Source organism: Symphalangus syndactylus, chromosome 12 (assembly GCF_028878055.3).
Source record: "Symphalangus syndactylus isolate Jambi chromosome 12, NHGRI_mSymSyn1-v2.1_pri, whole genome shotgun sequence".
Lineage (NCBI taxonomy): Eukaryota > Metazoa > Chordata > Mammalia > Primates > Hylobatidae > Symphalangus > Symphalangus syndactylus.
In genome coordinates this window covers 73,797,229-73,816,002 of record NC_072441.2, presented here as the reverse complement: position 1 = coordinate 73,816,002, position 18,774 = coordinate 73,797,229, and the positions used below count along the sequence as shown (strand labels likewise).

The 18,774-nt window shown below is 46.1% G+C and overlaps 4 non-coding genes across 4 annotated transcripts; all 4 read right to left on the bottom strand.

The window, feature by feature from the left end:
• Positions 1-6,220: 6,220 nt before the first annotated feature.
• On the bottom strand, positions 6,221-6,293 carry TRNAK-CUU (transfer RNA lysine (anticodon CUU)). Its single transcript has one exon. It is a non-coding gene; the product is annotated as a tRNA-Lys (tRNA).
• Positions 6,294-7,571: 1,278 nt separating this feature from the next.
• TRNAH-GUG (transfer RNA histidin (anticodon GUG)) lies at positions 7,572-7,643 on the bottom strand. The gene has a single exon. It is a non-coding gene; the product is annotated as a tRNA-His (tRNA).
• An 864-nt stretch (positions 7,644-8,507) lies between these two features.
• On the bottom strand, positions 8,508-8,579 carry TRNAG-UCC (transfer RNA glycine (anticodon UCC)). Its single transcript has one exon. It is a non-coding gene; the product is annotated as a tRNA-Gly (tRNA).
• Positions 8,580-9,880: 1,301 nt separating this feature from the next.
• Positions 9,881-9,952, bottom strand: TRNAE-CUC (transfer RNA glutamic acid (anticodon CUC)). Its single transcript has one exon. It is a non-coding gene; the product is annotated as a tRNA-Glu (tRNA).
• Between the last annotated feature and the right edge of the window lie 8,822 nt (positions 9,953-18,774).

Here is an 18,774-nt window from a genome sequence, read left to right as displayed (position 1 = left end):
GGAGAATCACTTGAACTGGGGAGGCGGAGGTTGCAGTGAGCCAAGATCGTGCCACTGCACTCCAGCCTGGGCGAAGAGCGAGACTTCTTCTCAAAAAAAAAAAAAAAAAAAAAAAAAAAAAAAAAAAAGAAATTTTTCCTGGCACATTCCTACCTGCTCCATTCTGGATGATTTGCTCTTCAGGCTTATCCCACAGCTGTTACCATGTCTGTCTTTACTGCACCATCTTGGCATTTCCATTGCCTCTCTCTTTTGTTAGATTCCTCTGCTTCCTGGATCTCAAGGGGGTTCATTCCTCACTCACTTCTTCCTTTTGATGATGCATATCCTCCAAAACCTCCTATAAAGTGGTTACCTTAGAAATAAACTTTTTGAGACACTGCATGTCTGAAAATGTCTATTATACCCATACACTTAATTGATATTTTACTAGATAGAGATACACAGAGATAGGTTGAAATAATTTCTTTCTCAGATTTTTAAAGGCACTGCTTTTTTTTTTTTTTTTTTTGAAACAGAGTCTCGCTTTGCTCCGTCGCCCAGGCTGGAGTGCGGCGGGGGGATCTCGGCTCACTGCAACCTCCACCTCCCGGGTTCAAGCGATTCTCCTGCCTCAGCCTCCCCAGTAGCTGGGATTACAGGCACCCACCACCACACCTGGCTAATTTTTTTTATTTTTAGTAGAGATGGGGTTTTGCCATGTTGGCCAAGCTGGTTTTGAGAGCGGAGACCATTCCTCATATTGTCTTATACTTAATTTCTTGTTTGCTGAAAAAGTGGAGGTTGAAAGAATGGGCAGAAGTGAAAATCACGGTCAGACAACCGGGTGCCACATTTCGGGCCTGGTTGTTAAAATTCAACCCCTGACCTCACCACTTGTGCTGTCTATAAATCCCAGACATTGTATAAAAAAGCCTTATGAAACTCCCTTTTCTGTTCTGTTTCGTTCTGATTACCCGTGCATGCAGCCCCCAGTCACGTACCCCTCGCTTGCGCAATCGATCATTACCTCCCCCCCAACCCACAGCCCCTTTAGAGTTGTGAGCCCTTAAAAGGGACAGGAATTACTTATTCGGAGAGCTCGGTTTCTAGGACGTGAGTCGACCGATGCTCCCAGCTGAATAAAGCTCTTACCTTCCACAATCAGGTGTCTGAGGGATTTTGTCCACAACTCCTTATATAGTTTCAAACTCCTGACCTCAAGTGATCCGCCTCCCTCAGCTTTGCAAAGTGCTGGGATTACAGGCCTGAACCACCGCGCCCGGCCCTTGTTGTTTACTGTCTTCCATAGTCTTTTCTAAGAAAGAAAAAAGTAACCCTTTTCTGCTCTCAGCTAGAGCTAGGTGGTCTGACAAACACCTAGGCCATGATGTTCTCCGGTTCAAACTAAAAATTTCACAACACCAATATCAGACAAAGTTACGCTCTCACCAGGATGAAAGAAAGACTATTTCACAATCATGTTTGAGCACAAACAGAACACTGTTCAAACCATAATATGATCAAACATTCCCCTTTCCCAGCTACTAATAGTGACTGTTAATTCTTTTATTTTTTATTTTTTTGAGACGGAGTTTTGCTCTGTCGCCAGGCTGGAGTGCAGTGGCGCGATCTCGGCTCACTGCAACCTCTGCCTCCCGGGTTCAAGCGATTCTCCTGCCTCAACCTCCCGCGTAGCTGGGACTACAGGTGCCCGCCACCAAACTCAGCTAATTTTTGTATTTTTAGTAGAGACGGGGTTTCTCCATATTGGCCAGGCTGGTCTCGAACTCCTGACCTTGTGATCCGCCCGCCTCGGCCTCCCAAAGTGTTGGGATTACAGGCATGAGCCACTGCACCCGGCCTTTTTTTTCTTTTGAGACAGCCTCTGTTGCCCAGGCTGGAGTGAAGGGGCATCATCTCAGCTCACTGCAACCTCCACCTCCCAGGTTCAAGCAATTCTCCTCCCTCAGCCTCTTAAGTAGCTGGGATTACAGGCATGCCCAACCATGCTCGGTTAACTTTTGTATTGACTGTTGATTCTTTACCAATTATGTGTTTAGTTCTGCAACCATTCCTCCCACTTCCTAGATAAAAATATCGAGATTCCCAAAGGAAGAATTGTCCCACAATTTCCCCATAATGTTTGCTGTCTCCTCTGTTGCAATGAGCCAATATACTCAGATTCGACTATAGGTTTGTTCCTGATGGTTATAGACTGGAGCGCCTCAACACCGTAGAGAAGATGGATGCCGTTCTGATTCTTTGTTATTTGCCTTAAACTGTTCTCCCATCTCCCCTCCCAAAAGCTTATAGAATCTTCTACCTGTTCCTACTATTCTGAAACTTCATGATCTGTTTTCATCCACCATGCTGGGTACACAGTGTGCTCTTTCAATATAGGAATGTATATTTTGGAGGTATCATTCCAAAGATGTTTATGCATATACAATTAAAGGTATATATTTATTTCCTGCAACTACCATCACCCTTCTGATATACTTTTGCTGCGTAATAAACCATCCCAAGCTTATTGACTTAGAATAACAATAATTTATTATTTTTAGTGATTCTGTGAGTTGGCTTGGAATATCTTCTGGTCTAGGCTGATTCATTTGGAGCTGGATGGTCTAGGATGGCCTCACTCACACATCTGGGGTATAGCTGGATTGGTTGGGAAAAGTGGGATGCATGGATCTTTTTCTTCATGTGATCTCTCCAGCAAGCTAGCTTGGGGGGATCTTCAGATCATGGTCTCAGAATTTCAAGTGAAGCAAAAAGCAGGTAAGCAAAAAGCAGGTAATCCCCCCATGTGTAAGCCTCTCCTGTTAGTTTTGCGAAGGCACCAACATTTGCCCAAAGCAAGTCACATAGCCAATCCCAGGTTCAGAGGAGAAAGAGACTCTCTTGATGAGAGAAGCTGCAAAATATAACCAACATTTTTTTCTTTTTCTTTTTTTTTTTTTTTTTGAGACGGAGTTTCGCTCTTATTGCCCAGGCTGGAGTGCAATGGCATGGTCTCAGCTCACCGCAACCTCCGCCTCCCAGGTTCAAGCTATTCTCCTGCCTCAGCCTCCCTAGTAGCTGGGATTACAGGCATGTGCCACCACGCCTGGCTAATTTTGTATTTTTAGTAGGGACAGGGTTTCTCCATGTTGGTCAGGCTGGTCTCGAGCTCCCAACCTCAGGTAGTCCGCCCGGCTTGGCCTCACAAAGTGCTGGGATTACAGGCGTGAGCCACCGCGCCCGGCCATGACGTAAGTTTAAAAGAAAAATTTTTAAAAATCTTTTTTTGGTCAGGCATGGTGGCTCACACCTGTAATCCCAGGACTTTGGGAGGCCAAAGTGGGTGGATCACCTGAGGTCAGGAGTTTGAGACCAGCCTGGCCAATATGGTAAAACCCCATCTCTACTAAAAATACAAAAAAATTAGCCGGGGGTGGTGGTGTGCGCATGTGGTCCCAACTACTCGGGAGACTGAGGTGGGAGAATCACTTGAATCTGGGAGGCGAAGGTTGTAGGGAGCCAAGATTGTGCCACTGCACTCCAGCCTGGGCGACAGAGTGAGATTCAGTCTCCAAGAAAAAATGTTTTTTTACTTTCATAGGTATTGTCATAAGGCACCCTGTAGAACTTGTACCAACTTATCCTCTCATTCACAATGTATAATAACCTCCCCGCTGGGCGCGGTGGCTCACGCCTGTAATCCCAGCACTTTGGGAGGCCGAGGCGAGCAGATCACAAGGTCAGAAGATCGAGACCATCCTGGCTAACACAGTGAAACCCCGTTTCTACTAAAAATACAAAAATTAGCGGGGCGTGGTGGTGGGAGCCTGTAGTCCCAGCTACTCGGGAGGCTGAGGAAGGAGAATGGCGTGAACCCTGGAGGCGGAGCTTGCAGTGAGCCGAGATCGGCCACTACACTCCAGCCTGGGCGAAAGTGCGAGACTCCGTCTCAAAAAAAAAAAAAAAAAAAACCTCTCCAACATAAACTTTAGGAAAATTTACTATTAGTTTCGGCACAGTGGCTCAGGCCTGTAATCCCAACACTTTGGGAGGCTGAGGTGGGCATATCGCTTGAGTCCAGGAGTTTGGGACTACCCTAGGCAATACAGTGAGCCCTCATCTCTACAGAAAGTTGAAAAATCAGCCAAGCATGATGGCAAGAGCCTGTAGACCCAGCTACTTGGGAGGCTAAGGTGGGAGGATCGGCTGAGCCTGAGGGAGGTGGAGGTTGCAGTGAGCCAAGATCATGCTACTGCACTCCAGCTTGGGTGACAGAGCGAGATACTGTCTCTAAAAAAAAAAAAGAAAGAATTCCTTGGATATTTCTCCTTGGTATTTTCCTTTTGAACTTTATAATCATATTGTCTAGTTTGAATAAAAAAGAAAAAAATTCTTTGGACAGTTTTATGAAAACCATGTTAAATTCAGACACTAAGTAAAGGAGAGGTGCTGTCTTTATGATGTTGAGTCTCCTATCCAAGAATATGATATACCTCGGTTAATAGGGAAGGAGGCTGCCCTAATGCAGTGGTTCCCAAACTTGAACATTCCAAACCACCTAGAGAGCTTGTTAAGTCACAGATTGTTGGAGCCACCCTCGGGGTTTCTGATTCAATAGGTCTAAGGTGGCACTCAATAGTTTGCGTTTGTCTCAAGTTTCCAGGTGATACTGAAGATGCTTGTCCTGGGACCACACTTTGAGAATAACTGGTCATTTTGGAGATGGTTGGTGGACTATATGTGAGACTAAAGCATATTTACACTCTTAAAAAATAAAAAGTACTGGTAAATGATCCTTAGGGAAAGGAGGTGGAAGATCTGTACGAGGAGTTAAAAAGGAATGTTCAGGCCGGGAGCGGTGGCTCATGCCTGTAATTCTAGCACTTTAGGAGGCCAAGGCGGGCAGATCACCTGAGGTCAGGAGTTCGAGACCAGCCTGGCCAACATGGTGAAACCCCGTCTCTACTAAAAATACAAAAATTAGCTGGGCATGATGGCAGGCGCCTGTAATCCCAGCTACTCGGGAGGCTGAAGCGGGAGAATCGCTTGAACCCGGGAGGCAGAGGTTGCAGTGAGCCGAGATCGGGCCACTGCACTCCAGCCTGGGCGACAGAGCGAGACTCTGTCTCAAAAAAAAAAAAAAGAATGTCTCTTGAATGGTGCCAATCTTGGCTTCCACCCACCTGGCAAACCAACTTAACCTACGCCAGCCAAAGCAACAGTTAAAGGTAATTTAGCAGGAACAAATGTAAGGCAAACAACTCTAGGCTTTCGGGAACGGAAAAAAGTTCTCCGGTGGATCAATAACTAATTAAAGCAGTGGGCCCAGCACTCTGGAGTGGCAGCCTATATTCATCAAATAAGACTGCAACTGTAAACTCCCTACTCGCTGCCCTACCCGTTCGTCTTTGCTCCTCCTTTCTTTGCTCTTATGCTTCTCTCCTCAGCCTCCTCAACTTCTTTTCTAGAGCCCTCTCCTCTTTTTCCTGACCTTCCTAAACTGGTTGTATTTTTACAGCCCTTTGCGGCTGATGAAGGCTTCCAAACCTAAAAAGCAAACAGATGCTCCCTAACACCTAGCTGAGAATATTTTAACTCACTAAAAAGGCCTTTCAAAACCCCATTCAAAATTTCCCACCAACAAGAAGAGAACCAGTATTTCCCTCTGGAACCGTCCTAAGGCTGTTCTCCCTGGAGAAGTGTCGAGCGATTTCGGACTCTCCTCAGACTGCTCAGCTTGTCTGCCTTTGCCCAGTTGAGAAGCCCATCGTGGATTAGAAGCATGTGGTCACTACAGACACTAGAATCCCCAGATTCCTCTTTTTTTTTTTTTTTTTCTGAGACGGAGTGCAATGGCGTGATCTCGGCTCGCCGCAACCTCCGCCTTCCAGGTTCAAGCAATTCTGCTGCCTCAGCCTCCCTAGTAGCTGGGATTACAGGCAGGCACCTCCATGCCCGGCTAATTTTGTATTTTTAGTAGAGAAGGGGTTTCGCCATGTTGAGGCTGGTCTCGAACTCCTGACCTCAGGTGATCCGCCCACCTCGGCCTCCCAAAGTACCGGGATTACAGGCGTGAGCCACTGCGCCCGGCCCAGATTCCTCTTTTCTTGATGAATTTGGGGGGAATGGAGGCGATTTCTGGAATCAGTGACCATAAAAGGGCAGTAGCCGCTGTGGCGATTTAGAAGTTCATGTTTCTATGGTAGCTCAGCGAGAGGGTTAAACAAAAACACCGCGCCCAACGTGGGGCTCGAACCCACGACCCTGAGATTAAGAGTCTCATGCTCTACCGACTGAGCTAGCCGGGCACTGGTTACTATTGTGTTTCTATATGAAATCATTTTGCACTGATGGAGAGGTTGTATGATCTAATTGCATATTATTTCGTGTGAAAGAAATTTCAGGACCTAGGACTGGTGGACATGGCAATAGCCTTTTCATAATAGCTTTTTGCCATGAAGGAATTCGGGGTTTAGAGAGCGATGGGGACTGCAGAGAGCCAGGAAGGCTCGCGGAGGACTCGGGAATCCCGAGTCCTGCCTGAAACCTTAGTGTTTCCGCAGATTCCTTCCACTGAGGGAACCTCCTCACCGACTTCATAGGAGGGTGCGAAAGAGCCGGAGGAAACTCAGATGAGAGGCGCAAAAACCTCTCTGCAAAGCATTTTAGTTCTCCATCCTGGAAGAGGCACTGAGTTCCAGAGTCACAAGGGAAGGGCTCTCTCCTCTGCTCAAGTGAAGGCCAAAAGAACAACCGTGGTCCCAGCTCCGTGGGCCTCCATATCGCTCTAAAGCTTCCCGCCTGGGTTGCTTAGCGCCTTGGTGGGCGAGCCGCAGTGTGAGCCAACTGGAACTATCGTTGTGTGAGACAGGGTCCGGCTCTGTTGCCCAGGCTGGAGTGTAGTGGCGCGATCATAGTTTATTGCAGCCTCTACTTCCCGGGCTCAAGTGATGCTCCCACCTCACCCTCCCTAAGTAGCTGGGACCAAAAGCGCCCTCCACCATCTTAAAAATTCTTTTTCTGGCTGGGGGCGGTGGCTCACGCCTGTAATCCCAGCACTTTGGGAGGCCGAGGCGGGTGGATCACGAGGTCAGGGGTTCGAGACCAGCCTGACCAACATAGTGAAATCCCGTCTCTACTAAAAATACAAAAATTAGCTGGGCGTGGTGGCGGGCGCCTATAATCCCAGCTACTCAGGAGGCTGAGGCAGGAGAATTGCTTGAACCCGGGAGGCGGAGGTTGCAGTGAGCCGAGATCGCGCCACTGCACTCCACCCTGGGCAACAGAGCAAGACTCTGTCTCAAAAAAAAAAAAATAAATTCTAAGCGTGTAGGGAGGCGTCTCAAGCTGGTCGCGAACTCCTGGGCTCCAGGGATTCTCCCGCCTCCGAGATTTCCCAAAGCTGCTGGGATTACGTAATGGCGCGAGCCACCACGTCGGCCTGGAGCTATTGTTATTCACCTAATTTGTGGACTGCACTTCCGCGGGGATGCCTTAAGCAAAGGCAGAATTACAAGCATGTGTCACTCTTTTGAAAGTGTTAATTTAGAAAAAACGAAGTAGCACCTAAGCAAGTTAGAACCAAATGCCGTGACTCGGATTCGAACCGAGGTTGCTGCGGCCACAACGCAGAGTACTAACCACTATACGATCACGGCGAGCCACTAACTAGGCGACGAACTACAGCTGGATTTAATGCCTCTTGAAATAAGAATGGCTGTTTCGTGCCACTTTTATTTGGCCAGTCCGTGAGGTCCGCATCAATCAACTCCAAACTTCTTCACTCTGCAACCTTGAAGCTCCGACACCCGAATCAGTTTCTTAGACTCTAAATCCCTGGATACCAGCGGTAGCACCACCGGCTCCGCTGGGCGGCGGCGGGCCAAGGTCCTGACTAGAGGGCAGAAAGCGTCAGCTGCAACCCAGGACCACGCAGCCTCTCCGCCTCCATTTCCCTCTTCCCCCTCCAAAGAATTAAGCTGCTTCGCCCAGGATAAGAGGGGCAGCCTCGAAGGATTTTCCAAATTACATCTGCAGCCTGTACCACGGAATTGAGGTCTTTCTTCCCAGAATGGTGGAACCGGAAGAAAAACGGAGCTAGTGAGCTGGGGAGGGGATGAGAGCCCCGTCTTAATTTCTTGCTTCCGTCACAGGTACAAGAAGCGCTGTGTACTCTCTCTCTGGCATTGTGGGAGCTTGTGCTGACTTCCTCATCTTGACTCATAAATATATCAGAGCCACCTCTGCCGATTCAGAAAAACAAACCCAACCAGCCTCTATTTCAGACACTTCCCTAGACCCCAAGGAGAGTTATTGTTAGGCGACGCCAGCGGCCGAACCCATCAGACTGGCTTGGCTCGCATGTGCAGTTACCAAAATACAGTTGTTTGCTGTGTGACGGACAGACCATACTGGCGCAGACCTAGGACACAAAAGTGGTCAAAAGCTCTTTTCCTCTGTTCCCTGCTTTGGTCGGTTTCAAAGCCTACACAGTCTAAAAAGCTGGAAGAAAAACCTAGCTCTGCGTTGGCCGGGAATCGAACCCGGGTCAACTGCTTGGAAGGCAGCTATGCTCACCACTATACCACCAACGCACCCGAAAGAAAAGATGCTTCCTCTACTTATGAGAAGTAAATAATCAGGTTTGTCTTCCCGTTTATTTCCAGGCTAAGCAATTTAGACTGCAGGAAAAACCTACAAGAGGAAAATTAAAAGGAAGCTCTCTAGAATTTCTCCTATTAAAAAATTCAGTAGTAGTAGATTGTTTCACAGTTTTAAGAAAAGTCAATTCTAGTTTCCTTGGCATTTATTCCGCTCATGCGCAAGATTACATATGTACAAGACCATATATGACAGCATTTTTTTTCCCCAAATAGCAAAGGGCTAGAAATAACCTAAGTGTCTATAGTAGGAAGCTGGCTAAACTAATTATGGAAAATCCATACAACGGAATGCTATGTGCCAGAAGAAAGAATGAGGAAGTTCTTCATGTCTAATCTATAAGTACTTCCAAAATATACTGTTAAATGGAAAAGGCAAAGTGCAGAAACTGTGTATAGATTACTTCCATTTGTACAAGGGGGAGAGAATGTTTAAATATATATACGTATGTATATATGCATGTACTTGCATTTGCATAAAACATCTCTAACATAACGAAGAAACTTAACAGCCGTTACTTCATTAGAAAATAAATGGTAGAGGTGAAAGTCAGGTTTATCAGTTCTGCCCTTTTGTATATTTGAATCCTAAACCATACAAATATATTACCTTTTCGAAAATCCAGTAATTAAATTGAAAGAAAATATGTTACTGAAGGGTATTTATTTCCACTGCAAAGTGTTAGAAATATATTTTTAACCTTAAAAATAGGTGGTGTTGGCCGAGCATGGTAGCTCACGCCTATAATCCCGTCACTTTGGTAAGGCAGAGGCGGGTGGATCACCTGAGGTCAGGAGTTCGAGACCGGCCTGACCAATATGGTGAACCCTGTCTCTACTACAAATACAAAATTAGCCGGGCGTGGTAGCCCAGGCCTGTAATCCCAGCTACTTGGGAGGCTGAGGCAGGAGAATCGCTTGAACTCGGGAGGCAGAGGTTGCAGTGAGCCGAGATCGCGCCACTGCACTCTGGCCTGGGGCAACGACAGCGAAACTCCGTCTCAACAACAACAAAAACAGCTGGTGATAAAATAGTATTATAGCATACTTCCACTTTGTTTCAAAACCTAGATATTAAGGGTGGTCTTCGAGTGATAGAATCGTGAGCGATTTCTTTATTTGTATTTTTCTACATTTTCTGTATTTCAGTTTTCAGTGGGATGGGGGAAATTGACTAGCAGATAACATTTATTTAAAAGATTTTGAGAGAACGCAGGAAAAGGAACTTCCACTTCTTCCCTGACCGGGAATCGAACCCGGGCCGCGGCGGTGAGAGCGCCGAATCCTAACCACTAGACCACCAGGGAAGTTGCTAAATGGTCCCGGTTGCAACTATATGATTCTGGTTCGTCCCTGTAACTCCTAAATAGGCCAAAGTGGCCAGATTGCTTGAGCTAACCAGTTCGAGATTAGCCTGGGCAAAGTGGCAAACCCGGGCTCTATCAAAAGCACAAAAAAATTAGCCGGGCATGGTGGCGCTTGTCTGTAGTCCCATCTACTCGAGAGGCCGGATAGCTTGAGCCCGGTAGGCGGAGGTTGCAGCGAGCCGTGATTGTGCCACTGCACTCCAGCTTGATGACAGGGCCAGAGCCTTCCTCAAAAAAAAAAAAAAAAAAAAAAAATTATATGATTCTAACTAAAAGTTTATTTCCACTTATTCTTTTTCATATTAGTTTTCACTGCCTAGATTCTGAGATTCTTGCATACTGGGCCTTCCCTATGTTGGGGCTTCTTCCCGGTACTTCTTTCCTGGAGTAGAAAACATTGTGAAAGAATTCTCCAGCCCGGCTCTCAGAGCCTAGGGAGCATCGCGTACACGTGATTACAGTCCCCAACACCAGAGACGAATGTCCGGAGAGAAGAGGGTGAGACAGAGAAGAGGGTGAGACAGAGAGGAAGCTCACCTCCTTGTAGTTGCAGTGATTTCCTGAATTGTGAACATTAGAAAAGCAGAGACCCAGCTACGTCTTTGCCAAAAACAACCAGGAACTTTTCCTTAAGGAACATAAAAGACGTCATGCGAGTAACACTAGGAGATCCTGGGCCCACTGTACCTTTTTTTCATGTCGTGTGAATTGTAGGCCAAACTGTTAAAACAAATATTACAAACAAGTGAAAATCACTCAGCCTAGAGGTATTTGGTGCTCAGCAGGATCTGAGCTCAACTCACTAGTGGGAGACTAAGAGAAGCTCAGGGCCTTGAACATTTAAAAATTACGAGGTCCCGGGCGCGGTGGCTCATGCCTGTAATCCCAGCACTTTGGGAGGCCGAGGCGGGTGGATCACGAGGTCAAGAGATCGAGATCATTCTGGCCAACATGGTGAAACCCCGTCTCTACTAAAAATACAAAAAGTAGCCGGGCGTGGTGGCGGGCGCCTGTAGTCCCAGCTACTCGGGAGGCTGAGGCAGGAGAATCATTTGAACCCGGGAGGCGGAGGTTGCAGTGAGCGGAGATTGCGCCGTTGCACTCCAGCGTGGGCATCAAGAGTGAAACTTTGTCTCAAAAAAAAATTATGAGGAAGCCGGGCGCGGTGGCTCAGACGCCTGTAATCCCAGGATTTTGGGAGGCTGAGGCGGGTGGATCACCTGAGGTCAGAAGTTCGAGAGTAACCTGGGCCAACATGGTGAAATCCTGTCTCTACTAAAAATACAAAATTAGCCAGGAGTGGTGGCGCCTGCTTGTGATCCCAGCTACTTGGGAGGCTAAGGCAGGAGAATCACTTTAACTCGGGAGGCGGAGGTTGCAGTGAGCCGAGATCGCCCCATTACACCCCAGCCTGGGCGACAAGAGCAACACAAAATAAAAATTGCAAGGAAGGAAAAGAGGGAGTGAAGAGAAAGAAAACTGGGGTGCATGCATTAATGTGTTGCAAGTTAACTTTATGAGCGAGAAAAGAAAGCAAATGCGGGCCGGATACGGTGGCTCAAGCTTGTAATCCCAGCACTTTGGGAGGCTGAGGCAGGTGGATTGCTTTGAGCTTAGGAGTTTGAAACCAGTCTAGACAACAGGGTGAAATCCTGTGTGTACCAAAAATTACAAAAAAAAGAAAAAGAAAAGAAAGAAAGAAAATCTTAGTGAATTGTGTTTGCCATATTGTACTTTCAGCTTTTCTGTAAGCTTGAAGTTTTAAAAAATAAAACGTTGAGAAAAAAATGAAACAATCAAAAGCCTCTCCTTCTGGTCTTTTTTGGTCAGGTGACCCCAAGTGATGAATTCTGTGCCCATGAGTTCAAGCAGAAATTTTTAAAAGCAACCCCACTCCCCAAACACACTCTTACATCAGAAAATACTTTTGATAATGAATTTAAAAATTGAAAGATTGAATCATCATGGTGTGTGTATATCAGCAGGGCCTGACAGAAAAAAAAAAATGGATGGTAAGATACAGAGTTTGGGGGGATTATCGTAGTTGTTGTTTTGAGACAGGGTCCCACTTTGTTGCCCAGGCTGTAGTGCAGTGCTGAGCTCCTACCTCAGCCTCCTGAGTAGCTGAGACTACAGGTTCCGGCCACCACACTCAGCTAATTTTGTGTCTGTGGTAGTGGAGATACTAGGCCTCACCATATTGCCCAGGTTGGTCTCAAACTCCTGGGCTCAAGCCATCCTCCCACCTCGGCCTCCCAAAGTGCTGGAATTACAGGCCACGAAGCCTGGTCTTGTTTTGCTTACAAAGTATCAATGTTAAAACGTTGTTTAAGAAACGTTGTTTAAATCTTCCACTCATCCAGTCTCCACTTTTCTATGGGTTTAAATGCCATAAAATAGGAAGACAAGTAACTAAATGCTAGACATTTATTTTCACAAAGACAACAAGAATCCTGTTGTCATGTCACCAAGGAGCCTAACAGAGCCCACTTCCTTTTATCCCAGCTGTTTTCACTGGACCAAGGCTGAAAATCAAAAAGCACCTAACCTTCAGAACATCTCGGGATCTTACCCAGGGTGGGGACAAAGCAGCAGAATTTATTTTTCTATGTTGCAGAGGAAATCAGCCTCCTGTTTTGGCAACAGTACTTTTTCATCAATTATTCTGCCACCTGCTGGTAATTTTTTGTTAAGAAAGGACTGAGGAAGGACAGTATGAGCTATGGGAGCTAGCCACTTGTCTCAATATCAAAGCACCAGAAGGAATCTGGTCAAAGCACCAAGACAGGATTAAGCCTCCTCTTCTTGCCAGCAATGCATACCTAAAGGTGGATGAGGAAGGAGTGTGGCTCATTCGCTTCACTCTGAGTTCTATTTTCCTTTTTTTTGAGACAGAGTCTTGCTCTGTCGCCCAGGCTGGAGTGCAGTGGCATGATCTCAGCTCACTGCAACCTCCACCCCTGGGTTAAAGCGATTCTCCTGCCTCAGCCTCCCGAGTAGCTGGGACTACAGATGCCCATCACCACGCCCAGCTAATTTTTGTATTTTTAGTAGAGACAGGATTTCACCATATTGGCCAGGCTGGTCTTGAACTCCTGACCTCAGGTGATCTGCCAGCCTCAGCCTCCCAAAGTGCTGGGATTACAGGCGTGAGCCACTGCACCTGGCCTATTTTCCTTTTTAAAAACATTTACAGATCATGTGTCAGACTAGGTATTGAAAATCTAAAAATACACCTAGGCTGGGTGTAGTGGCTCATGCCTGTAATCCCAGCTACTTGGGAGGCTGAGGCACAAGAATCGCTTGAACCCCGGAGGTGGAGGATAGGGTGAGCTGAGATCGGGACACTGCACTCTAGCCTGGTGATAGTGCGAGACTCTGTCTCCGAACAACAACAAAACACGTAAAGAGCTGAAAATCTAGTGTAAAACCAAATAAACAAGTGAATAAAAGAGAATGGATCAGGGAGGATTGAGTAGATGTGATCTTCCCTAGTCCTCCTCCCTGGACATTATATATAAAACAACCCTAAGAAGACTGAAATGTGGAGAGAAGAAGGTAGACCAGCTAGGAGCCCCAGAAACAAAGGCAGGACACAATGCTGATTTCTGTGGACTTTCTTTTTGCCTCATATACCCCATACTTGGAGCTGAAGAAACCAGCAACCTGGAAATCCCAATAGGAGCAGCCTAAAAAATCCCTAACAAAAGCCTGTTCTCTCTAGCCAAAGGATCAGGAATGAGGCAGTCTAGCAAAACAGAAAACTTTTAGACAATAATTGCTCTATTCCAGCCAAATGCCACAGAAACAAACTGTGGCTTGTCCTCTCCTATTCCGACAAAGACTGAATGGGGTGCCTAGACTTCCACCACCAGCAAGTCTATTAGGAATCATCCTCCCTTTCCTGTTGGGGTGGTAGCAAAAGAAACTTAATAGAGAGTCAGGACTTTCACCCAAACTCAGTGAGTGGTAATGAGGCTACCCCCTAAGGAAAGAATCAGTGAACTGAAAGAACAGTAGAAATTACTCAATCTGAGTCAGGCACAATGGCTCACGCCTATAATCCCAGCACTTTGGGACACCGAAGCAGGCAGATCACTTGAGGCCAGGAGTTCAAGACCAGGCTAGCCAACATGGGGAAACCCTATCTCTACTAAAAATGCAAAAACAATTAGGCGGGCGTGGTGGCACACACCTATAATCCCAGCTACTTGGGAGGCTGAGGCTTGAACCTGGGAGACAGAGGTTGTAGAGAGCAAAGATCGTGCCAGTGCACTCCAGCCTGTGCAACACAGTGAGACCCTGTTTCAAAAAAAAAAAAAAAAACTCAATCTGAAAAACAAAATAGACTGGGGGAAAAATGAGCAGAGAGCCTCAGGGACCTGTGAGATTATAACAAAAGATTTAGGCCGGGCACGGTAGCTCACGCCTGTAATCCTAGCACTTTGGGAGGCCAAGGCTGGCAGATCACGAGGTCAAGAGATCAAGACAATCCTGGCCAACATGGTGAAACCCCATCTCTACTAAAAATACAAAAAAATTAGCTGGGCATGGTGGCACGTGCCTGTAGTCCCAGCTTCTGGGGAGGCTGAGGCAGGAGAATCGCTTGAACCCGGGAGGCGGATGTTGCAGTGAGCCAAGATCGCGCCACTGCACTCCAGCCTGGCAACAGAGCGAGACTCTGTCTCAAAAAAAAAAATTTAACATTTGCGTCAGCAAATTCCTGGAAGGAGAAGAGGAAGAGAACACGACAAAAAAAGTACCAAAGGATTTGGTACAGAGATAAACCTCAGATTCAAGAAGCTGAATGAACTCCTAACAGGATAAACCCAAACTACTTCAGGCCAAGACATATTGCAATAGTTTGGATGTTTGTCCCCTCCAAAACTTATGTTGAAATTTGATCCCCAATATTGGAAGTGGGGCCAAATGGGAGGTGTTTGGGTCATCAGGGTGTATCCCTCATGAATAGATTAATGTCCTCCCTCACCGGCAAATGAGTTCTCACTCTTAGTTCCTGCAAGGGCTGGTTGTTAAAAAGAGCATGTCACCTAACCTCTTTTCTTTCCTCTTCTCTTGCCATTGATCTCTGCCCAAACCAACTTCTCTTCACCTGCCACTACGGTTGGGAGCAATCTGAGGCCCTCACCAAATATAGATGCCCAATCTTGAACTTTCCATCCATCAGAATCGTGACCCAAATACACCATTTTTCTTTGTAATTACCCAGCCCTCAGGTATTCCTTTATAGCAACACTAAATGAACTAAGATACACATCATAGTCAAACTGCTGAAGGCTAAAGACAAACAAAAAATATTGAATGCACTGAGGGGAAAGCAATTTGAATAAAAGCAGATTTCTCTCTCTTTTTCTTTTTACTTTTTTTGTTTTGTTGGGTTTTCTCCCATGTTCAACCAAGTTAGAAAGCCAATTCCTCATCAGAAGCCATGGAGGCCAGAGGGAAGTGGCACAAAATTATTCAAGTGCTGTGGGAAAAGACTGTCAACTCAGATTGCTATATCCAGGATATAGGATGTGAAAACATCCTTTAAAAATGAAGGGGGTATGATTCAACAACAAAAAGACAAATAACCCAATGAGAAAATAAATATGTGAAAAAATGCTCAATGTCAGCTGGGTGCGGTGGCTCTCGCCTGTAATCCCAGTACTGTGGGAGGCTAAGGTGGGCAGATCACCTGAGGTCAGGAGTCCAAGACCAGCCTGGCCAACATGGTGAAACTATATTAAAAATACAAAAATTAGCCGGGTGTAGTGGCACACACCTGTAGTCCCAGCCACTCAGGACGCTGAGGTAGGAGAATTGTTTGAACCCGGGAGGCGGAGGCTGCAATAAGCTGAGATTGTGCCATTGCACTCCAGCTTGGGGGACAGAGTGAGACTCAGTCTCAAAAAACCAAAAATGCTCAATGTCATTAGTCATTAGGGAAATGCAAATAAAATCACAATAAGATACCACTTCACCACCAGAATGGCTATAATTTTTTAAAATGGAAAATAACAAGTGTTAGGATAAGGAGAAATTTGAATCCTCTTGTATTGCTGGTGGGAATGTAAAATGGCACACCTGCTGTGAAAAACAGTTTGGCAGTTCCTAAACATAGAACTAAATATAGAATATGATTCAGTAATTTCACTCCTAGGTATATACCCCAAGGAACTGAAAACAAGCACTTAAAAAAATACTTGTACATGCATGTTGATAGCAGCACTATTTATAACAGTCAAAAAGTGGAAGCAATCCAAATTCCATTAACAGATGAATGGCTAAATAAACTGTGGTATATAAATACAATGGCATATTATTCAGGCATAAGAAGGAATGAAGTACTGATACATACTACAACTTGTATAAGCCTCAAAACATTATGCTCAAGAAGCCAGAAACGCCAGGCGTGGTGACTCACACCTGTAATCCCAGCACTTTGGGAGGCTGATACAGGTGGATCACGAGGTCAGGAGATTAAGCCCATCCTGGTCAACATGGTGAAACCCCATCTCTACTAAAAATACAAAAAAAAAAAAAATTAGCCGGGCATGGTGGCGCGTGCTCATAGTCCCAGCTACTCAAGAGGCTGAGGCAGGAGAATCGCTTGAACCCAGGAAGTGGAGGTTGCAGTGAGCCAAGATCGCGCCACTGCACTCCCAGCCTGGCCACAGAGCAAGACTCCATCTCAAAAAAAAAAAAAAAAGTCAGACACAAAAGGTCACATAGTGTATAATTCCATTTATATGAAAGTCCAGAACAGGTATGAATAATCTAGAGAGACAGAAAGCAGACTGGTGATGGCCAGAGGCTGAGGACTGACTGGTTAATGGGTACAGGATTTCCTTTCGGGGTGATGAAAATGTTACGGAACTAGATAGAGGTGATGTTTTGATGGTTGCACAACATTTTCTTTTCTTTTATCTTTTTTTTTTTTTGAGACGGAGTCTCGCTCTTGTCACCCAGCCTGGAGTGCAGTGGCATGATCTCAGCTCACTGCAACCTCTGCCTCTTGGGTTCAAGTGGTTCTCCTGCCTCAGCCTCCCGAATAGCTGGGATTACAGGCACATGCCACCAAACCCGGCTAATTTTTCTTATTTTTAGTAGAGATGAGGTTTTGTCATGTTGGCCAGGCTGGTCTTGAACTCCTGATCTCAGGTGATCCGCCTGCCTCAGCCTCCCAATATGCTGGGATTACAGCCATGAGCCACCGCGCCCGGCCGACAAAATTTTCAATGTACTAACCGCCACTGAATTGTACACATTAAAATAGTTAAAATTGTGAACTTTATGTTGTGTGTATTTTACTACAATAAAAAAATAATGAAGGGGGCCAGGTGCGGTGGCTCATATCTGTAATCTTAGCACTTTGGGAGGCCGAGGCAGGCAGCTGGGAGGTGGAGGTTGCAGTGAGCTGGATCATGCTACTGCACTCTAGCCTGGGCAACATTGAGCATTGAGTGAGTGAGACTCCGTCTAAAAAAAAAAAAAAAAAAAGGGAAAATCCTAGCAGGATTTTCTACAGATACAGACAAGATTATTACTATTACTATTACTATTATTATTATTATTATTATTATTTCCTTTGAGATGAGGTTTCACTCTGTCACCTAGGTGGAGTGCAGTGGCGGGATCTCAGCTCACCACAATCTCCACCTCCCAGGCTCAGGCGATCCTCCCACCTCAGTCTCCAGAGTAGCTGGGACCACAGGCGCATGCCACCACACCCAGCTAAATTTTTTGTATTTTTGGTAGAGACAAGGTTTCACGATGTTGTTCAGGCTGGTCTTGAACTCTGGAGCTCAGGCGATCCACCACCTCGGCCTCCTAAAGTGCTGGAATTACAGCATGAGCCACCAACTTGTTTTAAAAATCTGTAACTTTAAGACAAGAGACCCGGCGCGGTGGCTCACGCCTGTAATCCCAGCACTTTGGGAGGCCGAGGCGGGCGGATCACAAGGTCAGAAGATCGAGACCATCCTGGCTAACACAGTGAAACCCTGTCTCTACTAAAAATACAAAACATTAGCCGGGCGTGGTGGCGGGCACCTGTAGTCCCAGGTACTCGGAAGGCTGAGGCAGGAGAACGGCGTGAACCTGGGAGGCAGAGATTGCAGTGAGCCGAGATCACGCCACTGCACTCCATCCAGCCTGGGCGACAGAGCAAGACTCCGTCTCAAAAAAAAAAAAAAAAGACAAGATTATTCTAAAAGTTATATCAAAGGCAAAGAAGCGGACACAGCTAAAACAATTTTTAAAAATAATTAAATGAGGCCGGGCGCGGTGGCTCACACCTGTAATCTCAGCACTTTGGGAGGCCGAAGCGGGCAGATCACTTGAGGTCAGGAGTTGAAGACCAGCCTGGCCAACGTGGCGAAACCCGTCTCTACTAAAAATACAAAAATTAGCCAGGCGTGGTGGTGTGTGCCTGTAATCCCAGCTATTCGGCAGGCTGAGGCAGGAGAATCACTTGAGCCCGAGGCAGAGAGGTTGCAGTGAGCTGAGATCGTGCCACTACACTCCAGCCTGGGCAACAGAGGGAGACTGTCTCAAATAAAAAAAAAAAAAAGAAAGAAAGAAAGCAAGAAAAGGAAAAAAGAAGAGAAAAAGAATTACATGAATTAAAGACTGTGTGGTATTGGCAGAGGGATAAATATACAGATCAGTGAAAAAATATAGAAAACTCAGTAGTAGACCCACACAAATATACCCAACTGATTTTTTTTTCTTTTTTTTCCACTGAGAAAATGCTAAAA